This window comes from Heterocephalus glaber, unplaced genomic scaffold (assembly GCF_053883595.1).
Source record: "Heterocephalus glaber isolate CG9 unplaced genomic scaffold, H.glaber_assembly_v1.0 deba00001497, whole genome shotgun sequence".
In the NCBI taxonomy this organism is placed as follows: domain Eukaryota; kingdom Metazoa; phylum Chordata; class Mammalia; order Rodentia; family Bathyergidae; genus Heterocephalus; species Heterocephalus glaber.
Genome location: NW_028258320.1, coordinates 26,799,454 through 26,825,558, shown reverse-complemented (window position 1 = coordinate 26,825,558; position 26,105 = coordinate 26,799,454). Strand labels below are relative to the sequence as shown.

The 26,105-nt window shown below is 38.0% G+C and overlaps 1 protein-coding gene across 8 annotated transcripts in view; it reads right to left on the bottom strand.

Annotated features, from left to right (window-relative positions):
- Ank3 (ankyrin 3) overlaps positions 1-26,105 on the bottom strand; it is a 515,763-nt gene that overhangs the window by 356,763 nt on the left and 132,895 nt on the right. The window lies entirely within an intron of this gene.

Here is a 26,105-nt window from a genome sequence, read left to right as displayed (position 1 = left end):
TTCAGTCCTTTGTCAGCTGGCTCCAAAGCAGCAACACCATGGTACAAAGGAATGGGGGAGAAAAATTGCTTAGTTTCTGGTAGCCAGGAAACAGAGCAAAGGAAGAACACCAGAGAGAAAGCAACAGGGACCAGACACGATGCCAAGGCCAGAACTCCATGAGCCACTTAGACACACCTAGAAGTGTGCAGCACCAATCCGCATGGTGGTTCCCAAATCAATCAAATTGACACTCCATATGTTTGTTTATGTCACTTATTTACTGCATTTCTGTAACGGATTTTCTAGTAAGTTTATCCTGTTTCTGTTGATTATCTCCACAAAGGAGAAGACCAGAAGGCTTATTCTCTATGACTGTCCCTAACATGTCTCCCACATTCCACATGGAAAAGATCAATCACTTTTGCTGATTCTTACCTCTACCCTATACCACTATCTGTTCAGGTAAATTACTTCTCAGTGCTCCTCCACCCCAACATGATGTTTCCTTATTTTATTCCAGACTTCTCTGGAACAAGTCTATGGAAGGCAGTAGAATCAGGGACTCTCTTCTACAGAGTATTCTTTCCATTTTGAACTTTACCATTATGCTTTATCTGCTCTGCTGCTCATGACTTTTGTCATTGTAATGAGAATGAATGACTAACCAAAGAATCTAAAGATGAGAGAAAGCACCAACTTATCAGTTCCTTTGGGAAATAATGTGCAATCTGAAGAGCCATTTCCTCCCAGTACATACATAGAAAACACCAGGGCCTGAGGTAGAAGCATTCTTTCTACAGCCCCAGCCCCACTCAGCAGTTAGGCTCTTACACTAACTCAGATCCTTCCAGTAACGACATGCTTCTGAGATCAGCTAATAACAATGCGAGCATTAACTAATTAAGGAGAGTGAGTAGTTCAGAAAACAAATAGGCATGCAGCAATGCTATTATTATGTGGCTTCTGCCTGACACTGTTGTCCTTAAGCAGGCACTAATGTCAATATATCTGGGAAGGAAAAGTTAAAAAAATCTTCATCACAAGTTGCCTACTGAGTTCGAATTTCTTTTTTTAAAAAATTTATTGCATAGCTACCACTGCAGTGAGAGTTACAGGGGATTTCTCTCTGTTTTGGTTTGATTAAAAACCAACGGTCTCCCTTCACGGCTACAGCCATGTAGCATTATTTTGCATTGATTACAGTTTAGTTGACAAAACTTCCCACCCAACACAAAGAGCAGCTTTGCCAGTTCTAAAGTGACCGAGAGAAAACAACAGCATTATTTAAACCTTTCTCATTAATTGGTATCCGTGGTTCCATTCTGAAATTAAGTTACTGCAAACATTTCTGCATATATCACACAGTGGAGAAGAGTATCAATGTTCTTGCATGCTATATGCTTTTTGTTCTTGTATTAAAAATGAATTCTGGCATGCCCTACCGAGGTCCTGAGTCACGCAGAAGACGCCGAATCACCCCGCTGCAGACATGCAGGTCTGCCCACACCCTACCGAGGTCCTGAGTCCCACAGAACACTCCAAATCAGCCCGCTGCAGACAGGCAGGTCTGTGCACGCCCTACCGAGGTCCCGAGTCCCGCGGAAGACACCGAATCACCCCGCTGCAGACAGGCAGCCACCTGGTTCCACACTACAAAGACGCAGAGGACACCAGACCACCAGACCAAGGTAATGAGTCCCGCTGCTCCTGGCCCAGAGGAAGGGGCTTCTGAGCCACCGTCCCACTGTTCCTGGTCCAGATGAAGGGGCTTCCCAGTAACCATCCCTCCCGCCGCTCCCAGCCCAGAGGAAAGGGCTTTTGGGCCACCTTCTGTCCCGCTGCTCCTGGTGCAGAGGAAGGGGCTTCCCGGCCACCATCCCTCCTGCTGCTCCCAGGCCACAGGAAAGGGCTTTTAGGTCACCATCCCTACCGCTGCTCCCGGCCCCTGTCCCACCTCTCCCAGCTCAGAGGAGGTAATCTGTGCAGGCTCTAACAGCCCCTTGCCCCAGTCGAAATGAGAAAACACGTAAATAAGTCTCAAAACCAGACTTCCAGATCACCTACAGCAACCCCAGAGGGAAATGAGATGGAACACTCTGATACTCAACCGCCTGGAACCACTGAACTGGCAACAAAAGGGGATCTGGAAAAAATGAAATCAGAAATAATTTCTCAGATAACAGGAGAAACTGTGACCCTAGTGCAAGACATGATTAATAAATCTAGAGAGGAGCTCAGGAATATGATGGAATCCCAACATAGGAAACAAATGGAATCCATAAAACAGATACAAATAGATTTCCAGGACATGAAAAACTCCATTGAAAGTCTACACAGCAGAATGAGCCAATGTGAGGACAGAATTTCAGATATAGAAGATACGATTGCAATTAGTGACCAGGAAAAGAAAAACTGTTTCAAAATTATAAGGGAACATGAGAAATCAATCCAGCAGCTGCTAGATGATGCAAAGAAGAATAACATAAGACTGATTGGGCTCAATGAAGAAACAGGAGAGAGTGGAGATGACATAGAAAATCTCTTCACAGAAATAATAGCAGAGAACTTCCCAAGCAGGGGAAAAGAGCTTGACATACAGATAGGTGAGGCATATAGGACTCCAAATAGTCTGGATCAAAAAAAAAATCTACACATAGGCATATAATTGTTCAGATTCCAGAAACACAACAGAAGAACAAAGTTCTCCAAGCAGTCATAGAAAAGAAACAAATCACATACAAAGGAAAGCCCATCAGAATCACAGCAGACTTCTCAACACAAACCATCAAGGCAAGAACAGCTTGGAGTAACATATTCCAAGCCCTAAAAGAAAACAGCCTCCAACCCAGATTGATCTACCCTGCAAAACTATCTTTCAAAAGTGATGGAGAAATAAGATACTTTCTTGACAAAGAGCACCTTAGGAACTTCGTGAATACCAAACCAGCACTCCAAAGAATTTTACACAATATCCTAGGAACCGACATTGAGGATCACAACCCCAGGAACCAAAGCAGAATGAACCCATCTGGCATGACAAGAAATTAAATGTAAAGGGGGAGAACCCAACAAAAAGAAAAAGTCATGACAATGACAAGTCAATACATTTCAGTTATAACCATCAATGTTAATGGTCTCAATTCACCAATCAATAGAAATAGACTGGCAGAATGGGTCAAGAAGCAAAATCCAACAATATGCTGCATACAAGAAACACATTTAATTCAAAAGGAAACTCATAGACTAAAAGTTAAAGGGTGGAAAACAATACTCCATGCGACAGGAACACCCAAAAAAGCAGGAGTAGCTATCCTCTTGGCAGATCAAGTAGATTTCAAACCAACACTGATTAAGAGAGACAAAGGAGGACACTACATCCTTGTAAAGGGAAGAATCCAAGAGGAAGAGATGACAATCATAAATATCTATGCACCAAACACTAGTGCACCAACTATATAAAACAAATACTAACGGACATGAAAAGTCACATCTGCACTAATACAATTGTAGTGGGGGACCTCAACATCCCACTGTCACAAATAGATAGATCAACTAGACAAAAAATAAGTAATGAAATACTAAACTCAATCGAACTCTTGAACAAATGAACTTAACAGATGTTTACAGAGTCTTCCACCCCACAAAATCAGAATACACATTTGTCTCAGCTGCACATGGGTCATTCTCAAAAATAGACCACATACTCACACATAGAACATGTTTAAGTAAGTGCAAAGGAAGTGAATTTATCCCCTGTATATTATCAGACCATAGTGCGATGAAATTGGAGATCCATAGCAAAAGGAACTGGAAAAATTTCATAAACACATGGAAATTGAACAACACACTTCTGAATAACCAATGGGTCACAGAGGAAATTAAAGAAGAAATCAGACAGTTCCTTCAATTAAATGACAATGACAACACAACATATCGGAACTATGGGACACAATGAAAGCAGTCTTAGGAAGGAAATTCATAGCAGTGAATACACATATTAGGAAAACAGAACAAGTCCAATTAAACAATCTGATGCTGAACCTCAAGCTTCTAGAAAAAGAAGAACAGGACAACCCCAAAGCTCATACAAGGGAGGAAATTATAAAGATCAGAGGAGAAATCAATGCAATGGAGACTAAGAGAATGATACAAAAAAAAACCATGAAGCCAAGAGTTGGTTCTTCGAAAGAATCAACAAAATCAACAAACCTTAGCCAACTTTGTCAGAAAAAGGAAAGAAAAGGCCCAAATCCATGCAATTAGGAATGAAAAGGGTGAAATTACAACAGACTCAGCAGAAATCCAGATGATCATCAATACCTACTTCCAGAACCTATATGCCAATAAGATGGACAACACAGAATGGACAGATTCCTAGATACATATGAATTACCAAAGTTGAACGAAGAAGACCTAAAAATTCTGAACAACCCAATATCAACCAATGAAATTGAAAATGTAATTAAAAACTTATCAACTAAGAAAAGCCCAGGCCCTGATGGCTTCACTCCTGAATTCTACAAGACATTTAGAGAGGAACTGCTGCCACTACTGTCTAAACTCTTCAATGAAATTGAAAGGGAAGCAATACTCCCAAATTCATTCCTGGAAGCAAGCATCACCTTGATCCCCAAAGCAGAGAAAGACCCAACTGAAAAAAAGAACTATAGGCCAATCTCACTAATGAACATAGATGCAAAAATCCTTAATAAGATAATGGCAAACAGAATGCAGAAGATCATCTAGAAGATCATACACCCTGATCAAGTGGGATTCATCCCAGGGATGCAGGGATGGTTCAATATATGAAAATCAAGCAAGGTAATACACTATATCAATAGAGCCAAGGACAAAAACCATATGATTATCTCTATAGGTGCAGAAAAAGCACTTGACAAAATCCAACATGCATTTATGATAAAAACCCTACCAAAAAATTGGAATAGATGGTCTCTACCTCAAACTGATAGAAGCCATCTATGAAAAACCAACAGCCAATATCATACTAAATGGTCAAAAACTGAAATCCTTCACACTAAAATCAGGAACAAGACAAGGATGTCCACTATCACCACTCTTCTTCAATACAGTGCTGGAAACATTAGCCATGGCAATTACACAAGAGACAGAAATAAAAGGAATAAAGATAAGTAATGAAGAAGTCAAATTGTCATTATTTGTAGAAGACATGATACTCTATATAGAAGACCCCAAGAGCTCCACCAAAAGTCTTCTAGACTTAATAACCAAATTCAGTCAAGTAGCTGATTACAAGGTTAACACACAAAAATCAACAGCTTTCCTCTACAGCAATGACAGACTCACTGAGAGAGAAATAGGGCAAACAATTCCTTTCATAATAGTATCCAAAAAACTGAAATACCTAGGAATCATCCTAACGAAAGAAATCAAAGACCTCTTCTCTGAAAACTATGGCACTCTGAAAAGAGAGATTGAAGATGATATCAGAAAATGGACAGACATCCCCTGCTCCTGGGTACGAAGGATAAATATAGTGAAAATGGCCATATTTCCAAAACTGCTATATAGATTTAATGCAATTCCAATTGAGATCCCAGCAGCATACTTCATAGACCTTGAGAAAACAATCCAAAAATTCATTTGGAACAAGAAGAGACCCAGAATAGCAAAAGCAATTCTAGGTAACAGAGACATGGCAGGGGGTATCACAATCCCCATCCTACAACTATACTACAAATCTACTGTGATAAAAACACCATGGTATTGGCAAAGAAACAGACTTGAGGACCAGTGGAACAGATTAGAAGATGCAGAAACAACGCCAGACACACTCAGCCATCTCATCTTTGACAAAGGAGCCAAACACCCTCACTGGAGGAAAGATAGCCTCTTTAATAAATGGTGCTGGAAAAATTGGGCTTCAACTTGCCAAAGATTCAAACTAGACCTGTATCTCTCACCATGCACTAAACTAAAATCAAAATGGATTAAAGATCTAAATATTAAAATAGAAATGATGAATCTGCTGGAACAGAGGTTAGGTAGAACTCTTGAAGACATCAGTGTAGGAAAAGATTTTATGAACAAAACCTCAGTTGCCCGTGAACTAGCACAAACAATCAACAAGTGGGATCTCTTCTTGTTAAAAGGCTTCTGCACAGCAAGAGAAACCACCAGCAGTGTGAAGAGACAACCCACAATGTGGGAAAAAATCTTCACCTGCTCTTCCTCAGACGAAGGTCTACTATCTCGAATCTATAAAGAACTTCAAAAGATCAGACCTCCCAAATTTAAAGACCCAATCGAAAAGTGGGCATCTGAAATGAACAGACGTTTCTCAGACAAAGAAGTAGAAATATCAAATAAATACATGAAAAAATGTTCAACATCACTGGTCATTCGAGAGAGGCAAATGAAAACGATGCTGAGATTCCACTTCACTCCAGAAAGAATGGCTGCTATCATGAAATCAACCAATAACAAATGCTGGCGGGGCTGTGGGGAAAGAGGAACCCTGCTCCACTGCTGGTGGGAGTATAGACTGGTGCAAGCACTGTGGAAATCAGTATGGAGATACCTCAAAGAACTAGGACTGGAAGTCCCATTTGACCCCGCTATTTCACTACTGGGCATCTTCCCCAAAGAATTAAAAGAATCATACCACAGTGATATATGTGCGCCCATGTTCATAGCAGCATAGTTTGTGATAGCTAAAACTTGGAAACAGCCCAAATGCCCATCAACTGAAGACTGGATAAAGAAAATGTGGATTTTTAATAAAATGGAGTACTATTTGTCCATCAAAAATGAGAAATTAGAGACATTTATAGCTAAGTGGATGCACATTGAGGCAATACTCTTAAGTGAAATAAATAGGACATACATGAATAAATTCCGAATAGTTTCTCTGGTGTGAGAAACTGAAAGTGAAAATAAGGACTAAATGTATAATAGGTAATGTGAAATAGGAAGAAAAGGGGCAAAGGGGAAGGAAGTGGGAGGGCTAGGGGAAAGGATAGAAGGGAATGGGATTAATATGAGAAAATGGAAAAATAGGAACAAAATTTTTGTAAATAGGGAGGGCTGGAGGGGTTGAAGGGAAGCCTGGGCAAGGGTGAAAAATAAGAACCAAGAGAGACTATGTAAAGGTACAAATTTCCAATGATGAATGTCATTATATTGTATACCTAAAATGTACCAATGATTAGAATGAATAATCGATAATGTAAAATAGAAAGAAAAAGTCCAAAGGGGTAGGGGTAGTGGGAGGGGGAGGGGAAAGGAAAGAAGGGAAAGGAAAAAATGATGAGAAATGGAAAAAATGGAAATAAAGTCTTTGTAAATAGGGAAGGGTGGAGGGGGTGAAGGGAGGGCTAGGAATGGGGAAAAAATAAGAACCAAGATGCATTATGTAAAGGTACAATTCCCAATGAGAAATGTAATTGTGTCGTATACCTACAATGTGCCAATAAAAGAATTTAATATAAAAAAATGAGTACTTTTCTGATAAGTAAACGATGAAAATATAAAGGAGCTGCCAATCCACTTTCCACTCTTCATTTATTTTTTTAAAGAAAACGAGGCTTAGAAGGTAGCTTCTGAAAAGGACTTTTTGTAATGGGATTTGGCTCCTCTGTCTCCTCGCAGAAGCAGCCTGTTTTCCCCAGGCACTCTAGAGGCCCAAATCTCCATCCTAGGCTCTCTCTTCTTCCTCTTACACTCTGCTTAGGCCACCTCATCCACACCCATGGCTTCAATTATCACCCACATTCGATGACTCACAGCCCGGACCCCTCCTCTGAGCTCCTGACCCAAAAGTTCAACTGCCTATTTGAAGTCTTCTTTTAAATGTGTCAAATTCAACATCCAAAAATACACGTGAGGTGCCTCCCACACATCTACCATTGTCCTCCGATCAGGGAATGACGTGCTCTTCTGCCACCTCCCTTTGGTCTTGGGCCCTAGGTCTGATCCCTGGTCGTGCTGCCTCATCTGCGCACATGCAGTTCACCGTGTACACCATCCGCTCTGCTCTCCCTCCCTTCCGGCTCTCTCTCTTCTCCTGGTGATGCCTCCTCGGCCTCCAGGAATCAGCTCAAGTATTCTATTTCTGATGTCTCAACTCAGTAAACTCCGAATAATGGAAGTTCCATAGTGTTACACACCTCCCTTCAAAGCACTAGTTACAATGCTTCATTTTTCATGTCTTGATTATCTAATGCTTAACTTTCTTACAGGGTTTTAGTTCAAAGATGGAATAGGTGATATATGGTTTTGTTCACAGACATATTCCATAAAGCTTAGAGTGTTTGATGCTTTATGAGTGGCTCTCATTAAATACAATGAAAAAAAGAAAGAATGAAAGAAAGAAAGAAAGAAAGAAAGAAAGAAAGAAAGAAAGAAAGAAAGTCTGTGCCTCTCAAACTTCAGTTAGTAGGAGACTAGGTACATAGTCTCCATACAGTTTCCATTCTCCTCCTGGGCAAAGGTCTTGATCACCTTTCTTAGCCTCCTTGTTGCTGAGTGGAGTTTGTAACTAAGAACAGAAGAGGAGGCAGGTACCTGGGTGTGCACTTTACCAACTCCGGAGAAGTATGGACACAAATGAATTAAGCAGCACAAGGGGATACTAGAGAAAAGCCCAGTACCCAGAACCAAACGCTTAGACCCAAAACAACCCACCACTGCAGTGTGCCTTGGAATGACCTCAGATGGCAACTTGTTGGTGCCTCAGTTTCCATACCTAGAGTGTAGAAATGAAGATAAAGAAGAAATATTCATTGTATTCTTATGGAAATGGAACAAGTAAATATTTATAAAGTATTTAAACTCATAAATGCTATATAAATGTCTAATAAAAAATAAGAATTAAGAGAGCCAGGGCAATGAATCTCAGCTGTGCACGGTCTAGTTCATGGGCCCTATAATTTTTTTACTGAAGAGAAATTACTTTTAATCTTGAATAGTGTTATGAGCACTACAAAATAAATAAAGTTCAAAAGACCTAAAAATGACCCATGAGAAGGTCAATAAGGAGTAGAATTCTTATTTGATGGTATTAGGAAGCATTTTGAAGAGTTGTTCCTAGCTACAGGGTAGGCAAACAATGTGTGACAGTTATTTAATGTACAAGGTGACATGATTGATTACAGGCTGCCTAGACTAAACTTTATTCTGGATGTGTCAGCATTTGAATTGGTGGATACAGCCTTCCCCAAAGTGGGTGGGCTTCAGCCAAGCCCTTGAGACAACAACAGAACAAAAGGAATTCACTTCTCCCTGTCAGATTACTTGAGCTAGTACAGCACATTGATATCCAGCTTGGTTCTCAGGCCTTCCTATCCTGGAAATCTAGAATATTCACTCTCTGGTTCTCTGGCCTTCAGGCTAAACGACACCACTGGCTTTCCTGGGTCTCCAGTTTGTTGGTACAGCTCACAGGACTGTTCAGTATTCATAACAAGATGAGGTAATTTCTAATATATGCATATACTCTGTTCTGATTCTCTAAAGAACTCTGACTAATGCAAATGTTAAAAAAAATCTGTCAGTCACTTCCCAGCTATAGGAAAGGTTGAGTCACAGCAGCTCCCTGAGAGCTGGTGCTGTCTGTCATTTTCAATATGGCCTCCCCATTTTTGATTGCATCCAGGCCAGAGAAAATGTACAACATTTAACTGATGGATTTTCTCTAATGACAAAACTTTCTATTTGAGATTATGATCATTCCAATGTGCATATTTTATCTCTTTCTAAAGTCGTTTGAGGGTAGATTTCACACCTCATTTATCTTTTTATTCCTACCTAGCATATCTTGTACATAATATACTCATAAATTGAAAGAGTGAATGAAATCAGTCTATTTATTAATAATCCTCCTCCCCAATTCGGGAAATAGTAAAATCTGACTTTACAAAACTGAACTATGAAGTTCAAAATAATTATCACCTTTCTATGACACTAATCTTGAGTGCTTTTATAAAAAAAGGGGATTGTGGCAATTCTAGCCACCTTTTTCCCCTCATTAAAGTTTATAAACTTGAATGTCAACTTCATTTTGGCCAATTTACTGAAGGTGATACTGAGTTCATAAAAGAAGTCTGTTCCTTCTTCTGATCTTAGAGCATGAAGTACATAAGTAAAGAATTCATAAAATGAATATGAAAATGTGGCTACCACATTGCTTTATGTTAGTACATACTGTATCTATAAGACTTCCATGCCAAGTGCCTCAGCTAAAACTCTGTAAAATATGTGCTTCAAAGGATGATAAAAACTTTTATTACACAGACAGTCTGCTGTAGTCTCAATCTAGATAATTTGTCTCTTTGGAGACAACATAAAAATTTCTAAAACCCATTACTTGAATTCCAAAATAACCTCATTCATTATGAAATATCATATTTAACCTTTGAGAACTTAAGATTATGCAAAATGAAATATTTACTCTTTAAAAAGTAGGAATATTTCAATTTCATTGACTGATACTGGGTTGTTTTGAATTTTTATATCTTCTTGATAAAGCTTTGGTAATTCATATATATCCAGGAATCTTTCCATTTCTGTATTTTCCATTTTATTAGAGTACAGATTCTTGATGTAAGTATTGATGATCTTTTGGATTGCTGGAGGATCCATTTTGATTTAGCCCTTTTCATTCCTAACTGAATATTTTCTTTCCCTTTTTTTTGATAAAGTTGGCTAAGATTTTGACTATTTTATTTAATCTTTCAAAGAACCAACTCTTCAATTCACTGATTCTTTGTATTGTTATCTGCAACTCAATTGCATTAATTTCCACCCTGATCTTTATAATATCCTCCCTTGTACATGCTTGAATTTAACTTGCTCTTCTTTTTCTAGAAGTTTGAGGTTTAACATGAGGTTATTTACTTGAGCTCATTCTGTTTTTCTAATGTGGGAATTCACCACTATAAATTTCCTTCATAGGACTGCTTTTATTATGTCCCTCAAGTTCTGGTATATTGTACTGGCATTATCATTTAATTGTAGAAACTGTCTCATTTCTTCTTTTTTTGGTACCGGGGATCAAACTCGGGTCCTTGTGCTTGTGTAGCAGGTGGAGAAACTATTGAGTTAAATCCCTGGCCCTCTTCTTTAATTTCATCTGTGACCCTTTGGTTGTTCAGGAGGACGTTATTTAATTTCCACATGTTTATGCAGGTTTTGTAGCTTCTTTTGATATTGATTTTCAATTTCACTGCACTATGATCTGATACTATGCATGGGATAATTTCAAATCAAATAATTGCATTTACTTAAGCATGATTGAGTATTTGGTCTATTCTGTAGAAAGTCTCATGTGCTACTAAGAATGTATATTCTGTTGTGGGGTGAAACACTCTGTAGATATCTACTAAATCCATTTGTTCAAAGGTTTAGTTCAGCTCTGATATTTCTTTGTTGTTGTTTTTTTTGTCTAGTTGATCTGTCTATTTGTGACAGTGGATACTGAGGTCCCCCACTACAATTGTATTAGTGCTTATCTGATTTTTCATATCCATTAATGTTTGTTTTGTATAGTTGGATGTGCTGGTATTTGGTGCATATATATTTATGATTGTTATCTGCTTATCTTGGATTGTTCCCTTAACATGCAGTGACCTACTAACAAAGAAAAGTCCAGGTCCTGAAGGATTCACTGCTGAATTATAAAGAAATTTAGAGAAGATTTAATACCACTGCTCCTCAAACTCTAATGAAATTGAAATGGAAGCAATTCTCCCAAACTCATTCCTGGAAGCAAGCATTGCCCTAATACCAAAACCAGAGAATGATCCAACCTAAAAGAGAACTATAGGCCAATCTCCTTAAAGGACATACATGCAAAAAATCCTCAGTAGGATACTGGCAAAAAGAATGCAGCAAATTATCAAGAAGATTATATATCATGACCAAGTAGGATTCATCCCAGGGATTTGGGGATAGTTCAACATATGAAAACCAATAAATGTCTGCACAAGTGCAAGGACTCGAGTTCGATCCCCAGTACCAAAAAAAAGAAAGAAAAAAGAAAACCAATAAATGTAATACATCACATTAACAGAACCAAGGATAAAAACCATATATCATCTCAATATACACAGAAAAAGCATTTGACAAAAATCCAACACCCATTCATGATAAAAACTATAGAGAAAATTGGAATGGAATGTTTTTATCTCAATTTGATAAACACCATCTATGACAAACCAGCAGCCAACATCATATTAAATGGTCAAAAACTGAAAGCTTTGGCTCTAAAATCAGAAACAAGGCAAGGATGTCCACTATCACCACTCTGATTCAATATAGTTCTGGAAACATTAGCTAGAGTGGTTAGACAAGAGAAAGAAATAAAGGAATAAGGATAGGAAAGGAAGAAGTTAAATTATCATTATTTGCAGGTGACATGATATTCTATATAGAAGACTCCAAAAGACTCTTAGAATTAATAACCAAATTCAGTAGCATAGCAGGATACAAATTCAACACTCAAAAATCAATAGCATTCTTATATACAAATAACAAACTCACTGGGAGAGAAATAAGGGAAATAATACCTTCCACGAAAGCAGCAAGAAAAATGAAATACTTAGGAATCAAGCTAACAAAGAAAGTAAAAGGCCTTTACATTGAAAACTACAGAACTCTGAAAAAGGACATGAAAGAGGATATCAGAATATGGAAAAACAGGGGCCGGGGATTTAGCTCAGTGGTTCCACCACCTGCCTCACAAGCACAAGGTCCCGAGTTCGATCTTTAGTACCAAAAAAAAAAAAAAAAAAAAAAAGAGAGAATATGGAAAAATATCCCTTGTTCTTGGATACTCAGAACCAATATAGTGAAAATGGCCATACTTCCAAAACTGTTATAGAGATTTAATGCAATCCTGACCAAAATATAAATAGCATACCTCACAGAACTAGAGAAAACAATTCTGAAATTCATGTAGAACAAGAAGAGACTGAGAATAGCAAAAGCAATTCTGGGCAACAAATGCAAGGCACGGGGTATCACAACCCCGGACTTGAAACTATACTACAAATCTACTGTGATAAAAAAACAACATGGTACTGGCAAAAAAAGAAAAGAAAAGAAAAGAAAAGAAAAGGAAAACCACCATCACCACCACCACCACCACCACCACCACCAACAACAAAAAACAAATCCAGACCCAACAATCAATGGACTAGAATAGAAGATGCAGAAACAATTCGAAATATACTCAACTATCTTATTTTTGACAAAGGGGCCAGACACTTTCACTGGAAGAAAGATGGCCTCTTTAATAAATGGTGCTAGAAAAGCTGGCTTTCCACATGTAGAAGATCAAAACTAGACTCAGGTCTCTCACCATGCACTAAACTAAAATTAAAATGGATCAAAGATCTAAATATTAAAACAGAAATACTTAATCTGCCGGAAGCTAGGATAGGTAAAACTCTTGAAGACATAAGTCTGGGCAAAGACTTTATAAACAAAACTGAGATCACATAGGAAATATTACAGAGAATCAACAACTGAGATCATATATTAAAAAGCTCTTGCACAGCAAAAGAAACCAACAGAGCGAAGAGACAACCCACAGAATAGGAAAAAAATTTTACTAGCTATTCCTCAGACAAAGGACTAATATATAGAATATATAAAGAACTCAAAAAATCAAACACCCCAAATTTAAAGAACCAATACAAAAATGGGCATCTAAAATGAATAGACACTTCTCAGATGAAGTAGTACAAACAGCAAATAAATGTACGAAAAAATGTTCAGCATCACTGGTCATTTGTGAAATACAAATTAAAACAACACTGAGATTCTATTTCACTGCAAAAAGAATGGCTGCTATCATGAAGAAATCAACCAGTAACAAATGCTGGCAATGTTGTGGGGAAAAAGAAACCTTCTGCATTGTTGGTGGGAGTGTAAATTCATACTATGGAAATCAGCATGGAGCTTCTTCTTAAAAAAAAACAACAAACTACTGGGTTCCATTTGACTCAGCTATTCCCCTTCTTGGTAACTTCCTGAAAGAGTTAAAAGCATCATATCACAGAAATATACACACATCCATCAGCACAATTTGTAATAGCTAAATCTTGGAAACGGCCCAGATGCCCATCAACAGATGAATGCAAAAAGAAAAAGTAGTTTTTATATACAACAGAGTACTACTCTGCCATGAAGGAGGATAAACTTGAGACATTTTTAGGTAAACTGATGCACCTTGAGAAGATCATTTTAAGAGAAATTAACCAGACATACATGTTTAAATACCTCATTCTTTCTTTTCTGTGAGAAACAGAAAGGGTGAAAAAAGACCAAAATGGATCCGCTCAATTCTGCTCAGCCAGAGGCAAGCCCCACAAGATTATATCAATAGCAGTCCCATCCTCTTCTCCCTCCACCTGCTTCAACCCCAGTGTAGCCAGTAGCCATTCTAGTCAGCTGCAGGAGGAGGATAAATGCACAATAAGAAAATGGGGACAAAACTACACCTCCATTCCCTTTCTACAGGCTTCTAATCTGACTGCCATCACAAGAGGTAAAAGGCCCACTCAACGAAGTTGAATTTGTTTTTTATATAATGAAAGAGTTTTTCATGACAGTGATCAAAGGTCTTTTTTTTTTCAGTAGAAGTAACCAAAATTGACCTAATATTTCATCTAAGCAGCCAAGAGCATGCCACGGTCTCTAAATAAAGTTATTTCTGGCTCACAAATCTTGTTCAATCAAATACTGACACGCTTACACATAGCCTGCATTACACTAATCACAGCTTACATTTTGGTTTCTAGGTCCTGAGTGTTTGTGTCTATCTTGAAGTTTATATGTTGAAATCCTACTCCTCAAAGTGATGGTGTTAGGAGATGGGGGTATTTAGGAGGGGCTTAGGTTATAAGAGTGAAGCTTTCATGAGTGGAATTGCCTATCTAATGCATTAAAAATTTTACAAATTAAAATTAAAAATGAATTTCTTCATTCATATGAGCCACATTTCCAATGTCCAAAAGCAATATGTGGCCACTAGCCACTGTATTGGACAGTACAGAATATGACATTTTTGCCACCACCAAAACTTGTACTGTATAATAATGTTAATTATTGTTGTATTGTACATCTCAATTTCACCAGTTTTATGGGTCTTATTTGTCATGACTCTCTAAACTATAGGCTTAAAATTGGTATTTTAAGATATATATTATCCCATAATAAAGTTGATTATAAAAGTTGCTCTAGAGAGAAAATGGAACCCACAATGAACCAAGAGAATGACTCTGATGGGAAGTGGTTAAAAAAAGGAAGTCTGAGGAGCAGGAGATAGGGAGGATTTCTAGATTGATTAGTCAAGAATATTTGATACGTAAGACGTTTTGCTGCACATGGCAGGTAAAAAAGAATTGCACTCATTGAACAGAGCTGAATTGGCAAGAAGAAGTTTGAGACCTAGAAGAGATCTCTAGGAAACCTACCCACAGAGATCACAGAAAAGTAAGGCACAGAGGAGAGAGAAGACAGAAAGCTACTTGGAGTTGTCTTAAGGAAAAATTAGTCATTAAGCCAAGATTCAAGTGATTTGAGAAATAGCAACTTCAGCGAGGCAGCAGAGGAAGCAGAGTGCTCCCTGGCTTAGAGAAATGTCACAAACATGGCTAGGTCTGACACCTGGAATGAAAACATATATAGAAGTTGACCTGTCAAGCTAGTTTATTAACACAGGCCTGGTTCCTGGAACAGGGGACTTCTATGTAGGGTTGGTGTTTCAGATAAGTGTTCTGATCTCAAAACCAGATGTCTGAGTATGTATGGCTTGGAGGTGATTTTGATACAATGGGGGCTCCAGAAAAACATCTATGTAACAGGTTAACAAGTCCTCTGAAATGGAGAGCATCCTGCAGAAAATATGGATGAAACCTATGGGAACATCCAGAGTCTTCACCCAAAGCTTGTTGGTAGAGGACAGAATGGCAAGTGAATGACAGAACAGAACAATAAGGACCAACAAGAGAAAAACCAGATCCTACTCCCTTAGAGAGGATGTTGGGGAAGGAACATTAAAAAGATGAACACTAGTGTTTCAACTTGAATATTCTCAGACCCATGGGTCAGCTGCCTAGGAAAAAGATATCCATGGAGATTTACTATGAGGATAATCACCTCCAAGAAAACCAACCCCTGTGCTAAGTGCAACAGAAAGGGTCTTTAAAAATCTTTAAGTGCTTTTCTCACACACACATTTCTACATCTTGAAGTGAGAACACATTGTGCTATTTATAAGGCCTGCATCTAACTAACAAGTAAGAAAAGGTGATTTTACCTGTAATATTTTGTGCCGTCTGTTCCTTCTCCTTCAGTTTTCACAGCCCTAGTTCTGACTCATTTCTGAGGTAGAAGATTGCAGCAGTCTCCCAGTTGACCTCCTTACTGCCAATCTTACCCTCCCAGAATGCACTAGTCTGGTCATGACCAAAAAGGTCTCTTTGGACTATGCCAGAGTGGTCCATCTGAAACACAGTTCTGACTATGCTTTTTTTTTTGGTACCAGGGATTGAACTCAGGACCTTGCACCTTCGAGGCAGGCGGCGGTACCACTGAGTTAAATTCCCCGGCCCTGACGATGCTTTTAAAAGCTTTCACCACTCTCAGCCCACCCTCACCAAGCACTTACCATGCTGATTTGTGCTTCTACCTACAATAGCCTTCCTATTTCTCATTAGGTGGCTAATATTGCCTCATCTGTTACACCTGTGCCTAGGTAGCGTTACCTGTGGAGGCCTCCCCTGAACCACTGGGTTGCCTGATTACCCCTTTTCTCTTTGCCCTCATAGTTACACATTAATCACATTATTAACATTATCTGCTCAGGTCTTTTCTATATTCCCTGAGGAAAGGTGGATTTTATTTAAGTTGTAATGCCTAGCACATGTAATCAATAATCTAAATATAAGAAAAAATATGAAAACTATTGACAAAATTATAAATCCAGTGGAAAATGGGATGCCAAATTAGCATTGAAAATACAGACATTCTAGTTAAATCTGAATATCCAACAATGAGAAATTTTAAAGGTATAAATATTCAAAAAGAAACCAATATTATTTGTGACACATACTTGAAAAATATATTGGATGTAACATGCTTATGCTAGAAAAAAATCTTATTTATCTGAAATTCAAGTTTAACAAAGTGTTCTATATTTTACTGGGCAACTCTAAATAGAAATTTTCAGACAATTTAAAAAATTATGAATGCCTCTGTTTAGAGTGACCTTTTAAATGGTATGAAGGACCCTGGGTTTCAGAAAGTTCCATGGATACTTTTTCCCCAGATTTTCAAAGCAAAATGTTAGAGTTATATTTATAATTCTAACAATCTATAAAAGAAAATAATTCTTTTCTATGTGTCTTTATTAGAAAAGTAAAATATAATTATAGTTGAAATGAAAATTCTCAATTTAATTCTTAGAGCTGATGTATGAATTCTATCTTCTGCTGGATATAAACATCTGAGTTCTTAAATAGTTTAAAGTCTTGGAAACATTTACAAATGTCCTCCAAGATCCCCAAAGAATCCACTAGAAAGAAAATAATTTAATAGGCACAAGTTTGGAAACTTCATTTCAACCTTTAGTGAAAACTAGGCCATAGCATGTAGCTCATTCTTCACACTTATGATACGGAGAGCAACTTTTAAGTGATCTCAGAGGCCACTTCTCTAAATCTGGCAGTCCATACCTCTGTGGAGCTAAAGGCCTGCGTCTCTGTATAAAGGAATAAGCCTGGGCTCTGAGGCAGATGTCCCACATCTGCTAGGAACACTGCATATATAAAGTGCACCTGGCTCCCAAGGCTGCAGGAAAAAGTCTCCATGTGCCCTACTCCCTGAGCCTGAGCTTCACAATTTCCCTAAAGATTATCTCACTTTTGCCAAAGTAACTAAAAACAAGAGGATCTGATAAGGAGAGAATCTCATGAAGGAAAAAAGAGTCCCTTTTATCTCCCTAAATCTACCTTCTGATTTTTGATTTTTGGTCCAGAAACCCACGTTTTTTAAGGAAAGAGATACATAGAATAAACTCTGACCTTCTGTTAAGGTCACACTGTCACGTGGAAGTGTACCTCAGTGAAATGACACTATCACAACACAGTGACTCCAGTGTTCATCTGTGAAAGTTGTTTTGTTACATCCAACTTTTCCAATCTTTTTTCTATACTTCCTAAAGTATACCTTCTAGCAGTCATCACTTTTGCTTCCACATTAAGATTTTAATCTTAACTGTAGTAAACTGGTCAATGACTTCTCACTAAGCAACAAAACCCAAACATCCCACATGGATGTTTACTATTAACATGTCTGTCTTAACCATTAAGGAAAATGTTGTACTGGCCACTTTGGATGGTAGGGCTGGAGCTTCAGCACCAGAGTAGTTCATGCGCCACTAAATGCCAATGTGAGACTATTAAGAAACACAACACATGCTCTACAAATAGTTACTTGTTTTTACTATGAAAACTCTATGTTTAAGGCACCGCCCCATGTGATGCAAAAAGCATCCACCTGTAGGAATTTACAGACTACCCAAATTGAGGAGGGGGTTGTGAATAAGCATAAGACAGAAAGTGACCCCAGCCTTATTTCCATAGATATTCCTGTTCAAAGAGTATAGATAGCACAGCTACCGATATGATTACTGATCAGTTTATTATATGAACATAATAAAATCTCATCCAAAACACAGAAAATAAATGTACCATACAGTAGGCAAATATGAAGAAAATTTTTTCAGGACAAAATTGTGCCTTAAATTAGTTTGAGTTAAAATGAACGATTATCTAGATGTGACATCTGCTGTCCTAAATGAGCAGGGTTTATACATATGACACATAGTGTTTATACCTTAACTCAAAGTTATTATATTGTGGTTATTATAATCAATTCTATCAGTTAGGTCTATATTTAAACCCAAAAGCTTCTACTAATTTAGGGACACTCTGTTGACAAAAAATTTGTTGAAACATGGCTTAGACAAAGGATAAAAGAACTCAGAGGTTCAAATCAGCCATTACACAGCAGAGTCTTAAAAATGGTTAGGTTTTGGTGATGGTAATCTCTATTTTCAGACTCAGACCTATGCTTAGAGTAGTTCTTAAATGTTGACTTTGTCCTGTCTTTTATATCTGAATGACTTCCAAAGACTTCCCCTCAAAATGTCTACTATTAATTATGCTTGGCTGTGCTTAGTGCCACAGAATTCTGACTACTAAAAAAGCACAAGGGCTGGGGGTGGGGAGACACACCTTTCATAGCGACTCTCAAGAGGCTGAGGCAGGAGGACCTCTATGAGTTCTAGACTAGTCTGGGCTACATAGTGAGTTCAAGGCCAGACTTAACTGCAGAGCAAGACCCTGTCTCCAAAACAGAACAAAACAAACAAGCAAAAGCACAAGGGCTGAGGATTTAGCTCAGTAGCACCACACCTGCCTCACAAATGCAAGGTCCTGAGTTTGATCCCCAGTACAAAAAAAAAAGCACAAGGAACAAACATTCACTTGTTCACACTCCCATATACTTATTCATTCATACAACTGCCAACAAATATCTGCTGAATATCTTCTACAGACAAAATTATTCCACTTTCACATGATCAGCAATGTAAATTATAATTAAGAGAGACTACTGTAAACTCTGAGTGACTTGAAGGAGATACAGACCCCCTACTGCTATGCAAGTTTGGCATAATCATCAACATTTGCCCCAAGTACTAAAACCTAAGCCTCTAGGGAAAAGAGTTAAAACACCTTTTTATAAAATCCTTATGTTTTGCATTTGGTTTTATTTGGATTCAGCAACACATTTTATTCATTTCTAGGTTAAAAAGCTTGAACATTTCCTCTTGCCTTTCATTAATTTGGTTTGTAAATATTGCCTACTTCTTTTTACCTCTCCTAATCATTAATGGCTTTCATATAGCTATTATAATAAGGCAAATTTTAAAAATGCAAGCAAGATTGCACAAGCTAATCAAGAGAGCTCTATCAAAGATTTTAAAAATTCTCAGTTCAAAAATCATACTGAATAGAATAAAAAGCTCATGTAGAAGTGCTTTTCAGTGGCTTTAAATCTGAAAATTTTGTATCATCTTTCATACATATGAACAAAACAATATATGCTATCCAAATCTGAATATATGTTCTGCAAAGCATTTCACAAGGCATTGTTTACATCTGTGAAAGAACAATTCTTTATTCTGCAGAACAATTTTGTGTGCTGACAGGTGAAGGCTCATAACCCAACCTCTACTCATTAATCCCAATGATGCTTTCACTCACTGTGAAAACCAAAATATCTCTACATATTGCTAAAAGGTCCTTAAGGAGGTAAAATTAGTCCAGATCAAAAGTACTCTAATGAAATTCTTCCAGATGTATACACTACATGTATTTGTAGGGTAAGAGGAGAGTCAAAGAACATAAACATAATTTTTCCAAAAAACTTGTGTGTGATCTGTTTTTACCTCAAGTATCTGCACACAACCTTCCTTAGTTATTAATTTTGTAAAAAAATGAATATAATTGCTCGAGTTAAATAATTTTAATAAGGCAAGTTAGGGTAATATAGAATTTATGTTCTTCAATAAAGATGCTCAATCTTTTTGTTTTTACAGCACATTCTACTACTATAATTTATTACCAGAAGGCTATAATGATACGTATACAGACCCAGAGCATCCACAATAATGTGAATGGTTGCCATCCTTCATGTGGATAGCCTTTGGGGTAGAGTCTCAGGACAATTTCCTTGATTGCATCTCTTATGTAGCAATAAGACAAAATTTTTGTATATCTCAGCAAGAACATGCCATGTTCACCATTATCTTCATGTTGCCAAACATTTTATCTCTTAACCAAAAGCAAGTCAGTCCTCACCATCCACTGCATTTCGTGATATGTTGCAGTCAGGATGCCACCAACATTCTTATAACAGCATCAGGATGCAGAATTTATACTTTCCAGTTTAAAGTGATCCCAATTTGAAAGTACTCATGCCAAAGGTTTATAGTATCCCAGAGGAACACACTGCTATGGAGCAACTCTGCTACCATTCTTCCATACAGATTACTCTACTTATGGTTTTAGAGAAAACTAACTTCAAGGTTCACATAGATATATTGATATTGGCAAGTACATATCATGTCCTTGCACATTTTAGATTTCATGTAGGAATTTTATATTTTGACAAAGTGTGCTACACTGACAGTGCTTTTCTATGATAGAGGAAGCTCAGAAGATGACATAAGTCTGATGTAAATGTTTGACTCAAAGTGTTGAGCCTCCTATCTGTGATTCATTATACTTAGGGTGACCACAATTGCTGGCTTGACCAATTCCAGTCCATCTCTTCTTCACATATTGTCAATAGCACTCTCTCACTCTTTCAGTGTGGTTAATTGTATATGATTACCTCTGTTATTTTGAGATACACTGAGGGATACACGACAAGGTCAACAATAAGGGGGTCTAGAAAACTAGTTTTAGGAAAAAATCAATTATATCTCTTTAAAAATATCTGCCAACTATATGATCATATAAATGACTCTTTAATATATATTCAAAAGTACAGATGACATGAGACTCTGGTTTTCATCCTTAGCACTGCAAAAAACAAAGCAGACAACACACAAACACAAACCACCAACAACAATGAAGGTAGAGGTAGGTTCTATATTAAAAATAATCAAAACGAGCCAGGTGTGGTGGCACATGCCTATAACTTAAGCACTCTGAGAGGCTGAGGCAGTAGGATATCAAGTTCGAGCCTACCCTTGCCAATTTAGTGACTTAGTGAGACCCTATCTCAAAAGAAAATAATAAAAAGGGCTGAGGATGTAGCTCAGTGCTCAGCATGAAGGCCTTGTCTAGTACTGAAAAAACTCAAGAGATATTAGAAGGAAATGCAGGTCAACTTCACTGAACATCATTGAGCATCTACAGAACTAATATATTTGTCTTTAGAGATAAGACAAAAATTACCATTTTGGGCCGGGGATTTAGCTCAGTGGTTTCACCGCCTGCTGCGCAAGCTCAAGGACCTGAGTTCGATCCCCAGTACCAAAAAAGAAAAAAAAAAATTACCATTCCTGCTCTGGACATTGTTTCAATTCTACCTATTTACCCAATTTGGTGGAAAAGACAGCCATTAAAGAACTTTGGTATACAGTGGATGCAGTAGTTAGCACTGTCATTTCCTAGTTTTGAACTTTGGAAAAATTAACAAATAGCTCTGGAAATTAGTTTTATCATAGGAAACATTTACATGATAATACCTCTCTCACAGATTCATTGACTGTTTTCAGCAGGCTTTCCCTTATTGCCTTATGTGCACTATGAGGTATTTTTGTATTCAACATATTTTCGTGATAGTGCACACAAGGATACCTGACCCTCAAAGGTGGGCCCTCAGTCCAATTATAAATGGAAAGGAGGTACAGGTCAGGGCAGACATAGAAGAAGTTGGGGGAAAGAGCTGAATCTTGACAGTTGAGTAGCAGTTTAGGTAAGTTAATACAAACACAAGCAGAGAGAGCAGGAGCAAAGCCAGGAAGAGGTGATATTCTTAAGGTGCTTGTGGACATATAAGCAAAGTGGTAATAATGTACATTTCAGAGTAGGGAGTGACAAAAAAGGAAGCTAGAGAACTGGGTGAAAGCTGAGTGACTTAGTAAGTCAAGAATATAGATAGACTTGGGGTTTGTACCAGCAACTCTGGCAGCACTGGAAAGATGTATTTGAATCTAAAACAGGTGACATGAAAGTAGAAGGAAGACTATGACTAGACAAGAGAAAGGGAAGGAGGGAGAAGAAGAAGCAGGTGTAAGAAACGGTAATGTGATAGGTATAACCAAAATATACTTATTGAAACCCAGTATTTCATAAAAATTAATAGGCACTCATAACAAAGGGAAAATTAAATAAAAAAGAAAGATGTATTTGAATCCAGAGAATAACAGAGGCAGGAAAAATAGTTTGGAGGCTATATTGATAACACTATAAAATAAGGATGAGAAACACATTGGAATATTTACTGATTCTGCTTCCTTTTCCACTCCTATTTTCAAGTCCTATGTGTTTATACAATAGAATCTTTACAGTAGTTACAGCCAGAAGTAGGAAAGGTTTTTGCCTTTCACTTCACCTCTGAATGCCAAATTCAATCAACAATGCATTCTTTAACATTGGCCAAAGACCTCCCTTAAATAAACAACTAACCTTGACAATATACTCATACTTTATAAGTTTAAGTTGTTCCTAAGGTGGGCAATTGCCTTGGTTAAAATACACACAGCAAGTAGATCATGAAAGAGACTACAATAAGGTGGGCCCCACTAGCATGTAATGGAATGGCCAAATCAGCAAAAACTCCATGAAAGACTGGGTCAAGTTAAAATACTGGCTTCAGTGCAAACACTTCAAGGTAACAAAAGTAGAATAGTAGGAAGCATAATGATGCATGTGAGTTACCCGATGGTCAGGTGGTATTAGGTTTGTTTAGTTTAGGTTTGTTTACTTCAACAATTTTTACATGACTTGAGAAAACTGCTGATCTTCTCTGGGACCATTTTCTTCTCTGTTAAAAATAGGCATAATGATACTCTCCCTTTCTTCCAGATAGAAGAAGAAGAGAGAGGAGGAGCAAGAGTGTTAGACTGAGAATAAACCTTAGAGATATTTGGTATTTAACTAATCTTGTTCAGTTGATCTTTAGTTGTATTTATCCTTCATAGTCTGCCATGCCCTCCATGGTTTCCCCTTGCTTTCTGCTTCCAATTTGGTCAATAAAACTTCCAGTATAAATTTAGTCTTTTTATCATAAACCAAATTCTCTTTCCTCTTATCGCACTTTTACAGACATCTACATTCCCTTGCACCAACTATCACAGCTGTCATGACCTATACTTAACTCTACCTCAAATTGTGACATTAATGTTTCCTACTTTCCATCCTTTAGTGACCGCCTGTTGTTGTTTCGTGCCTCATAATTGCACATCTTATGACAACTAATCAAAAGCAAGGAGCCTGTTTTGTAAATCCTTTAATCCCAGTAATTTAGATTTAGTTGATGGGCAGGACCCACAGTGGGTCATTTAGCAAATCCTTGTTCAAAATTTTGCTGAATCATTCTGAGATCAAATCTGTCCCTGCAGTTCTACAGAAATGTTGAAGATAAATGCACCAATATGTAGGGAGGGCTTTTAGCTCCTGCTACAAAGCAACTCTATCAAACCAAGAGATTATTATTTCAACTGAAAGGCTATCAAGCATTTTCCCACAATTACTTATTTATAGCTGTAGAAGCTTTTGCAAAGCAAAAATCAGCATCTTCAGTTAGGTCACCCAAGTTCCACATTTATGAAGTATGGAGATGAATATGTAAAGAACAGTGACAGCAACAGCTCCTAGGAAAAACTGTAGGTGTCACACCTTAAGAAAGAGTCTATGGTTTAAGCAAAGTCATTAAGCCTGATTCTCAGCAAGTCTCAATTGTAGTGAGCTTGGAGCCTCAGAGAGTTGACTCTGATGCTCTGGTTTCCCCTTTCTTTTGTAACATTCTGTGCCACCAGGCTGGCAAAATTACAAGTGATGACGAATGTGTTACAACATGGGAAACTAACTGAGCATTTAATGAAGGCCATGAAGAGAACAATTCATAGCTCCAGAGCATATTTATACTCAATGTTCTAATTCAGGTTACCAAGTCAACCAAATACTCCATATAAATCAAATAAACTATCAGACAGTATCATGGCCAAGGGAGTCAACATTTCTTTCTGGGACAAACTAACTACTGAAAGGTATCAAGATGTATGGGGGTAGGGAGAGGGAGAAAGACAGACAGAGACATCCTGACAGTGGGCATCTGAGGGAAAAGTCTAGATCAATTCATACCCAGCATAAAATAGCAGTAAAGTGAACTTTCCTGACATTCTTGTTAATGAACCACAGAAACAGAGAAAACCAGAAGGTGGTTCTTTTAAAGGCATTTTTGCATGAATATGTCTCATAACACAGGATGTGAAGTTTTCTGGCCCTAAGAAACCTCAAGGGTTCCAAAAATAATATATTCAATATCAATACTATTGCTGTGGACATCGGAGACTTAAAAAAGTACAGAAAGGCATGGAATGTTAGTGCTTTTAAAAGGGTTGATGAGGGCCAAGGATTCAGCTCAGTGGTGCCGCCACCTGCCTTGCAAGCTCAAGGTCTCAAGTTAGATACCTGGTACCAAAAAAAAAAGAAAAAAGAAACAAATAAATAAAAGGGTTGATGGGTTAAGAGAGGAAGAAGAACATGGGAAAATACTGATACCTTCTAGTCTTCATGCCCACAGAGACAAAGAAACTTTCCCAAGGTCACCAGGTGAAGGGTGGCTTAGGTGCAGAGCTAGACTAGAACTCAGATCTTCTAGAAGTGCACACAGACCAGGTAAGTAGCACCCAAGGACCCATGGGAAGAACATATTTGGGTGAGTAGTTAACCACATTCAGTTATGAGTGAGCATCTTACACCTTACTTCTTCCACGCACCTTCCTTAGTTTCCCTCCTTGAGGAGGGGGCCCACACTCAGTTCAGAAGGCCCTTGGCACTGCTTTATCCTCTTCAGAGCAGGAACACATATTAGTCATCACCTGCTATGTCTCTCTTTCCTGGTGCTTCATTCCTCTAATACCCAGTTCTAAAAGGTTGATGACATTTTCATGCAGAGGATCTAGGAAGCAAACTGTTTAGAGATTCCCTCAAAAATCTGTTTGGTCCATCATTGAATTAAACCAGGACCCTGAAAAATGAAGTTCCCACAATGAGGCCGGCTGCAACACAGCCAAGGATGAGGAGAACAATTCTATGGAAACCCTGGTGTGTGGAGCTATTCCTAGGTTTGGTGCTCAGTGCTCTTTGGAACCTGGTTAACCTCTGTAAACACAACTCATTTTTCTGGATACTGTGCTTCACTTCAGTGTCTCAGTACCAAAAAAGAAGCACAAAAAGGTCATTTATCCAAAACATTCCAAAATAAGCTGCTTCCCAGTTTCCTGATCCTCACAGTTAACTTTTAAACGCCTTGATTGCTTCGTCACCATTCTG